This window comes from Bacillus rossius, chromosome 1 (assembly GCF_032445375.1).
Source record: "Bacillus rossius redtenbacheri isolate Brsri chromosome 1, Brsri_v3, whole genome shotgun sequence".
NCBI classification, from domain to species: Eukaryota; Metazoa; Arthropoda; class Insecta; order Phasmatodea; family Bacillidae; genus Bacillus; species Bacillus rossius.
In genome coordinates, this window is record NC_086330.1 from 58,976,350 (window position 1) to 58,985,317 (window position 8,968).

The 8,968-nt window shown below is 34.2% G+C and overlaps 1 long non-coding RNA gene across 1 annotated transcript; it reads left to right on the plus strand.

The window, feature by feature from the left end:
• The first annotated feature begins 1,035 nt into the window (after positions 1–1,035).
• On the plus strand, positions 1,036–7,281 carry LOC134536575 (uncharacterized). Its single transcript, XR_010075806.1, has 2 exons — positions 1,036–1,346; positions 3,183–7,281. It is a non-coding gene; the product is annotated as an uncharacterized LOC134536575 (long non-coding RNA).
• The last annotated feature ends 1,687 nt before the right edge of the window (positions 7,282–8,968 follow it).

Here is an 8,968-nt window from a genome sequence, read left to right on the forward strand (position 1 = left end):
AATTTATTTTATCACGTCGTTTGCATCGTTTCGGTCTTAAGGATTCATCATAGATTTTGATCTTGCCAGCTTTAGGTGCTTCATTACAGTCTTTGGTATTTTCACCAGCTTCAGAGTCACTGCTGCCATCATCGTAGAAGTCAGCATCTTCACCCAGATTACTGTAAGAATTCGAATTCGTTGATGCCAAAGCTTCTTCAACATCTTCAAGCTTCCTTTATAAGATTCCATAATTTTTTACATTGTACGGAGGGTTTACCTGAATTCGTCTTGAATGTATTATCACTTTTTATGTTAAGGAAACTTCCATTGTCTTCAGTCTTCCATAAATAACCAACGTCCTTCATTTTAAGTTCTTTGTCGAGATCAGAAGATCAAGACAAGGAAAATAATCTACGTAATGCAGAACACTCTTCTTTAAAATAGTAACTCCATCGCTGTCCTCTATCTTGTAAGTAGGCTTTCCGTTACAAGTTCTGTCGTGTCTTTTTAAGGCCATATTCACATAATTTTTTATTTTTCCATGTAAAAGGGTTGTGCATGGAAACTTTAAAAATTGTAGTTGTTTTTTGTTTAAGAAGCATACATTTCAAAATATTTCACTTCAAAGTTGATAATTTAGGGCTTTTGTGAACTAATTTTTTGATTAGCTATAAATTTTTCCCTAAAGAATTTATTTCATGTGATCTGTACAAAATACCCAACAAAATGGCTTATTACGAAAGCGATAATTCAATTGCCGAATGTTTGCTCTAATCATTAGAGTCGCTTGAATTAGACATTATTCCGATAAAAACCACCATTTACCTCTCAATGGAAAATTTTTAGATTTTGTTAATTACTAGTTTGAAACTTAATCTGTAAAATAATATCAGTTTTGATTTTTTAAGTAATTTGCAACACTCAAAAAATAACCAGTTTTGCAACACTGTTTTTGTTATATGTCAGTTGCCTACAACACTCTTCCCTTGGACTGAACAGTAGTTGTGCCTATGTTGTAAGCATGTATTGTATCCCCTCCCGCCTTGGGCATCAGTAGGCTGCTGTCTGACCTTGAAGATTAGTCACACAAAATAAACACTTGTCAAAGTTCAAGGGACAGAGTGAGCATTAGTAAGAAGAAGTAATGTGAAGTGAAGTGAAGTTGGTGTAAATAAATGCAATTTTTATTTTATGTATTAAATTTGCTCTTCGAGGTTTTTTCATATCAAAGTATTAATAGATAAACAAATTCCGGGAAAACCTCGGGCTTCTAGTCCACAGAAACGAAACAAACACGCGAAACCTGCAAACGAGATACGGAGGAAAAAAAGAAAAGTAAGCAATATTAACAATGAGGAAGAGGGGTAAGCAAAATATATTAATATTCTTAGCAATGGCGTATGTCCAAAAACTTACATCAAGTCATGCACTCCCATTGCACAAATCTTTTAAAGATAATATATTAATAAGCTGAGTTGAATCAAAATAGAATAAAACATATTTAATTAAACGCGAAACAGTACAGTTCAATATTTGATGTAAAACATTTCTATTTTATGTCCTTGAGTTTTGTCGAAGTAAGAATTTGAAATACCTACTATGTTAAAGTTAATGTCTTTCCCAATGCGAATTGGATTTTAAAATGTAAAATTAAACGCATATTATTGCAATTTGAGTATTGCACTGTGTTGCTTCAAACTTAGAGCTGAGAGCTTATTTCCCCATACGGTTTTAACAAACTTTCAGTTGGTTTTACTTTGTTGTTTATTGTAGTTATGTATGTAAAATTTTATATTTAATAAATTCAATTTTATAATCGTTTGAAGCTGGCTATCATTGTGTAATCGGTAGAACGCCAGCAAGAGGTAGCAGGTTCGAATACCGGCCAGATTTAGTTTTCTTGTGGACATATTAATAAGTAATCCCCTCCCACAAGCAATGCAGCTAGATAACGCAAACGTCAGCTGAAACAACTTGATATAACTTCTGTTAACAACATTGCTATAAATGGTAATAGGGCCTACACATCGCGGGAAATTTTCTTTCTGTTTCTTGGATACTAACATACGATTAACGAATTTTTAATTTTTTCTTTTATTATTTTCTATATAGGCCTATTGTGTGTGACGCTACTTTCCTATTTGTACTGACAAAACAAATTCGGAGACTTTTAAAATAAATTGAAGTGTTTTAACTGAAATAAAAATCTTAATGTATTTAGCAAACCTGTGCGTGTTGAATCTCTAGGCCACAAACTTTGCTTAGACCTGTCAACGAAATTCGCTAGGTACGTGGGTATCGGACCCCACATACATGTCTTCCCTTCTCCTTATTCAGTTTTTTATTTCCATGAGTAATGTACTTAAAAATGTATAGCCAGCTTTTCTAACACTGTTTTAGCTACTCTAGTTCTTACAATGGGTGTATGTATTAGTCTTCAACCATCTAACCTGTGTCATAAGTATCTAATTGTCCAATCCAATCGAAAAAACAGCAGATCGTTACAGTATTTTGAAAACGTTGTTGAAACAATTTGTATTATTGATGTACTACCATCTGTCACTGTAGCTGTTATTGTGTTGACGATGTCACCTCAAAATCGGGTTAGTTGTAGGTACATACCAATTATCTCGAAATTACTTTTCTAGCTGAGAGTTACAAACAAGCACTTGTAGGTCGTCTTTTTTAATAGCTTTTAAGCGGTAAAAATGTAAATTAGTAATTTTAAAATTATTCTTCATTCAATCATAGCATGAATAAAATTATTAATCATAAAACAGACTATTTAGAAGTATAAAAAATACTATAGCATCGTTCGTGCTGTGAATATTTTCTTAGTGTCAAGCCATATTACCAAGTGTTTTTTTTCATAACTTCTCCAAAAAACTACACACAAATTTTCACAACCTAATAATTTTTTTCTCTCAAAAGTAATACGTACAAGACAGCTTTAAAATTGAATACAAATATTTCAAACACATTTTTAAAGTCATTATTTACTTTTTTTGTATATATTATTCAGTGTGGCTTAATGTCACTAATATTACCCGCCAACCATTATTTGTTTATCCCATTCGGTGTTTTTCGTTGACCTGATTTCATGTACCTGTGCTGTTAACTTTAAAGTATATTGTATAGATAAAATTCTATGTCACACATAGAACATTTTATGTAAAAAAAACTATTCATTTCTTTTGCAGAAACAATGTGGAAGAAATACTAAACATGTCTGTAGTTGAACGGTTATCAAGCAGAGGCAATACGTCTTCTTCGGAATCAAATATCGTGCGTCGTTATACCAAAGAAAGGAAGACAACGGTAAATTGTTCATATCTGATGAGGAAAGCCTTCCAGATCTAATAGTTGAAAACGTTCCTTCGTGTGCCCCTATATTAAAAGGAAACAGAATCGTAGACATAGAAGATTTTGTAAAAGAAATGAGAGTAGTCTACGAGCACCCAAACATTTGCACACTAGGACGTTTTGAGCAGGTAGTAAACATTTTAATTAACTATTTTTTTGCCAAATTTGCAGAAAAAAGTTTTTGTAAGTGTTGGAATCTCAGTTGTTTAGGCACCTATCAATAAACTACCGTTTTTTTGTTGTAAGTACATCTATCTGAAAATTTTCATGATTAAATGATTAAATATACACTTTTACAAGCAAGCTTATGTTTATATATATTTTTTTCTAAATCACCGTCGCATTTAATCAGTTTTCTTGTATTCTGATTTCTAACTAAGACTTAGTTCTCGTAGCACAGCTGCCTTTTTGATTGTTCTTCAAAATGTGCTTCCTTTTTGTTTTTGGTGCTTCCGAAATGTGCTGCTTTCTTGTTGATGGTGCTTCCAAATGTGCTGCCTTTTTGATTGTGATTCCAAAATGTGCTGACTTTTTAATGATGGTGCTTCCAAAATGTGCTGCCTTTTCGTTGACGGTGCTTCCAAAATGTGCTACTATTTTTAATGTGCTTCCAAAATGAGATGCCTTTTTGTTTGTGCTTCTAAAATGTAATGCCTTTTTGATTGTGCTTCCAAAATGTGCTGACTTTTTATATGGTGCTTCCAAAATGTGCTGCCTTTTTGTTGATGGTGCTTCATTTTTGTTGTTGGTGCTTCCAAAATGTGCTGCATTTTTGATTGTGCTTTCAAATGACCTACGTTTTTTATGGGATTCTTGGTCCTCTTGTAAGCATAAACATGTTACGTTAGTTTAATTGAAAATAATAAGCTGTCGATGAAGAAGGTCGTGAGGTTCTGAAATGACTGGTCTATACGTCTGACATTTTTAATGACCCGGTCTCGTGGTCCGAAGACGATTGGTCTATATGTATGTATGGCTTTGTACATGAACGTTTGAGAGGTTATTCTAAGTATCGAAAAACTAGACTTTCATGTTAGGCTTATCGGAAACGTATTCATTTCGTCGGACATTGTCGTATATTGTATTGAGTTGTTTTTCGTAGAGTGAATGATTGATAAACTCCGCGAAAGGTAATGGAAAACAGAATATAAAATTTATTTAATATTTAGTTACACTTTTCACTGGTCAAGAAGCAAACCAAGGACAGGAATCCATCGATTCAATATGTAAATTAATGAGTGAATTTTTTCGGTGTATTTTGGAATGTTTTCCCGAATTTATAGGTCAATAAATATAAATTTTCAAGATAGCGGTCATAATAGCTTACTGGAGGCTGGTAGTAGAGGATTTTAAGCCTCTTTTAGGATTTTGAACGTGATTTATTGAAGATATTATTTTTTTATTTAAAATTTTTTTTGCATTGATCAGGGATTGAACTAAGAACAAGATTCGATAGTATCAATAAGTATATTAATTGCAAAATTATTTAATGAATTTTTGAATTTTTCTCGAATTTCTAGCTAAATAATTACACGATTCCAAGATGGAGCCCAAAGGTCAAGATGGCGGGTGCGACGATAATAATAAATAATTATAGCACTCTAGTGGGTAAGAATTAAACTAACATGATAGAGGCATAGTCTAGCGGACGGAAACAAGATGCTGACTTCCAGCGGGCGAAGAGATGATGGCGGACATGATGTCGTACCATCTGACGATATATATACTTTGACTTAAGTAGTGAGAGGTCAGTCTGAGGACGGCTTCTGTGGAAGGATCTATCGACTTTATTATTATTATTTTTTGCTCTTACTGGGTTCGAACCAGAGACATAAATGCGTTTTTAAATAATTTTATTAAATTTTTGTTAGTTAATTTTTTTTATGAAATTAATTTTTTTCCATTAAAGTTGAATGATAAATAAAGATTTTCAAGATGGCGACCATAGCGAAAATTGCAATGTACTAGAATCCAATATGCTAACCATAACGAAAAGTGAAACGATGACATCATAGTCATCCAAGATGACGGACATAACGAATCAAGCAATGTTTCTGGAATGCAAGATGGCATCCGTAACGTAAATTGCAACAGTGACGACACAATTAAAAACGACAGGTGTGGCGTAAAACATTTTTGTTACTTTTTATATATAATTTTTTAAATATATTAATAAATAACTGGTTTACTCTCGTCGGGAATCGAACTGAGGACCGAAAACAATTAAGTAACTAAACATTTGTAGTATGCTATTTTTAAAATATTTTTTTTGGAATTTTTTTGGAATTATTAGCATTAAAATTACGGATTTTCAAGATGGTGGCCGTAACGCGAATTGCAACAGTTGTGACTTAATACAAGATGGCGGTTCTGTCTCGTATAGGTGATGCTATTATTACTTAAAATTTTTGAAAAAATTCTAAGTCCGAATATGCATGTTATTTTTATATATACCTTATTTAATTATCAGTCTGGTAAATGTATGTTTTCCATCCTAGAGGTCAGAGCGGCGATGGTTCGAATCACAGTGCTTCCAATGTATTTTGCATAAAAAAATTAATTTTAATATGTCGATAAGGACCATAATAGCTCTGGTAGGTAATGGAACATCGACCTTATGTGATGAGACAGAGCGACGCTGGTGCTCTCTAGGAACCAACAGCAGAAACAGAGTCGACGGTATCCAAGATGGCGGCCTCCAGCGGAACAGAAAAAAATCAATATGGCGGCCGTGAAGAAAATTTCATCATGAGTGAGTGGGGCACTCGATTTAAAGATGGTGGATACAATATGGCGGATACAATATGGCTTCCGGGTCAAGGTCAAGGTCAAAGGTCAAATCAAAGCCATCCAAGATGGCCGCCATGACGTCACAATCCAAAATGGCGGTTCGGCTCATCTGCTTCACAGCCTTAAAGCCTGCGCTCGGACATACGAAAACATGCTACTTATAATTTTGTTTTCTAAGTTTTTTAGACACATAAGGATATCTATTCCCATTTTTAAATTATAAATAACAAATTATAATCAAGCAACTTTTTTAATAAAGATGTTATTTTCAACACACATTTAGGATTTATTGTTTTACGCCCCAGAATTTAGTGAATATGTCACAACTGCAGGAAAATCAAAATGCGGACAGAGATTTGCCATCGCACTATCTTGTGTTGCTCGTTAAAAAAATGGTTCGCATCTGAATTGGCATCACTTCCTTCTCAGCAAGACATGTTTATTTTTTGCGAACCTTCTTACGAAACACCATTCTGAGTAAATTCCGTATGTCACAATAGGAGGTTTCGCACAGGCTCCGATGAAATCTTTCCATAATACACGTAGCTGTGGATGTTTTTTTTTGGCGTAACCTGTCACCGAATACTTCACTCACTAGTCAAAAATATTCTTTTATGCAACTTGCAAACTTATTTATTGCGGAAATTAGTACTTTTATATATTTACAAATATTTTTACAGAATTTACATGTTTTGCGGTATTCAGAATCGTTCTGAATACTTAAAACGTTACCTTTTGTTACTAAGAGCATCAACGATCATCTAACTGGCTAAAATTTTTCCCTTGCAAGAAATCTTCCTTAGGAAATAGTGTACGACCAAAATCAATAACATCCATGAAAACGACCAATGGACAACTGAAACATGTACACAACATTCCATTAAAACGATCATAGAAACTTGCAATGAAGAATTCTTTCGTAGCATACTCAGGAACGTGGCAACCTGCAATACGTATTCAAGATGTAGTTTTGGACATGAGCCATTACTGAATCGGACTTACCGATTGCAAGAACCATTCAAAGACCGCAATGTGTAGCTGCTAAACCACCAGAAAGCACACCTATGCGCTTTAAAAATAAGCTCACAGATAACCATTTATCTCTTGCGGACTGGATATCGCAATGAACTCCATAATAAAAATAAAGGTGAATAGACAAAATAAACAATATATATATAATATTCGTTTACTTTTGTGTCTTTACCAGAAAATAAAACAAGAACCTACCACATTCTAATATCTAGTGCACCGGCCTAAGTGTATTAGTAGGGATTGGAAAAATTCGTGGTTTGAATGACCTCTAGGATGGACTCCACGATCCTCTATGTACGCGGGAATAATACACCAGCTCATTGGCTACTGACTCGTGACACCTGCTAACTGGGATGCTTATGATTCGATACTTCTTACGTTGAAGGTCATTCAATGGCTAACAGTCCTTCAGGGAAACTGTGTTCCAATCACTGAAGCGGCAAAAAGTTACAAGCACTTGGATTCTAGCCTATCATGAAATGAATCCGCGAATTTTTCCTGTCTCTATGTATTAGGTATCACTTCTGTCGTTGGATTGAGCAGTTGCGCTTCCACGATACATACCTAACAGCCAAACGCGCAACAATAAACGATGTATCGTAATATCGGTATATTGACGTACAGAAAATTCACCGGTGCTAAAAATAAAATTATTTAGTTACTACTTTTGTATAATATGCATTTTAATTATCCTTACTAATATTATAAATGCGAAAGTAACTCTGTCTGTCTGTCTGTTTGTTTGTTACCTTTTCCCGGCTGAACGGCTGAACGGATCGTTATGAAATTTGGCAAGGAGATAGATTATATCCTGGGGATGGACATAGGCTATCTTTTGTCTAAAAAAATTAATTTTAAACGGGTTTAAAAAATATGTGTATTAATTTTATGTAATGTGTGTCATAGATTTACAAACTGTTAGTGTCATTCCTCTATGTCTGCCGAACAATAGCTTTCAAGCCAACGACCTAGAGATATATAGACTGCTAGTGGGAGGCCATCTTTGATTACAATTGAATTTGACAGAATGGTGGGCAAACAGTGCTTTGTTAGCAGACGACGTACGTTGACAGCAGAAAAGTGGCAGTGTACTAAATTAATTATGTAATTGCATTGAATCTGAAATATTAACAGTAAAGACACAACTAAAACTCGTAATGAACGAATACGACTACAATAATAACAAACCCACACAAATCATTTAAAAGTGGTCATTATTCCATTGCAGTCGATTATTTTAAATTAATAGTAGGTACTTAGTAATGAGATAGATTCCATATACTGTATCAAATTACCTACACGAAATACATATATAATAGGTTCAATAACTGATCTACTTATTGGTCACAAACTTTGGGTCGAAGAAGGGTTAGCTATTTTATAGCGCATTTAATTTCGTACCTACACATCGCATTACGATGAAACTGTATTTAAAATTATATTTCACTCGTTCCATCTTTAAGTATTACCCGCAAAAACTGTAAAATTGCGAAAAACCTACATTTTTAGGGAATTTACTAGCAACTTGCATCTTTCTCCCATAAGAACCAATGCTTTTACAGCTATGTTTTGCCCACCATTCTGTCAAATCAGCTCTCTGTCTCTCTCGCTCGGATTGTAGTTCCCCAGTATGCCGTCGACAGCAGCAATTGGCGCTGAAAGCAGGGTGATAAGCAGTCTATATATCTCTAGGTCGTTGTTTCAAGCCATTACGTTACGTTTTGCTATTGTAAGGAACTAAGTAGAGAGTAAGAACAAAATAAAGATCTTGACAGTTTGTAGTGTCGCCATATTTGTTTCA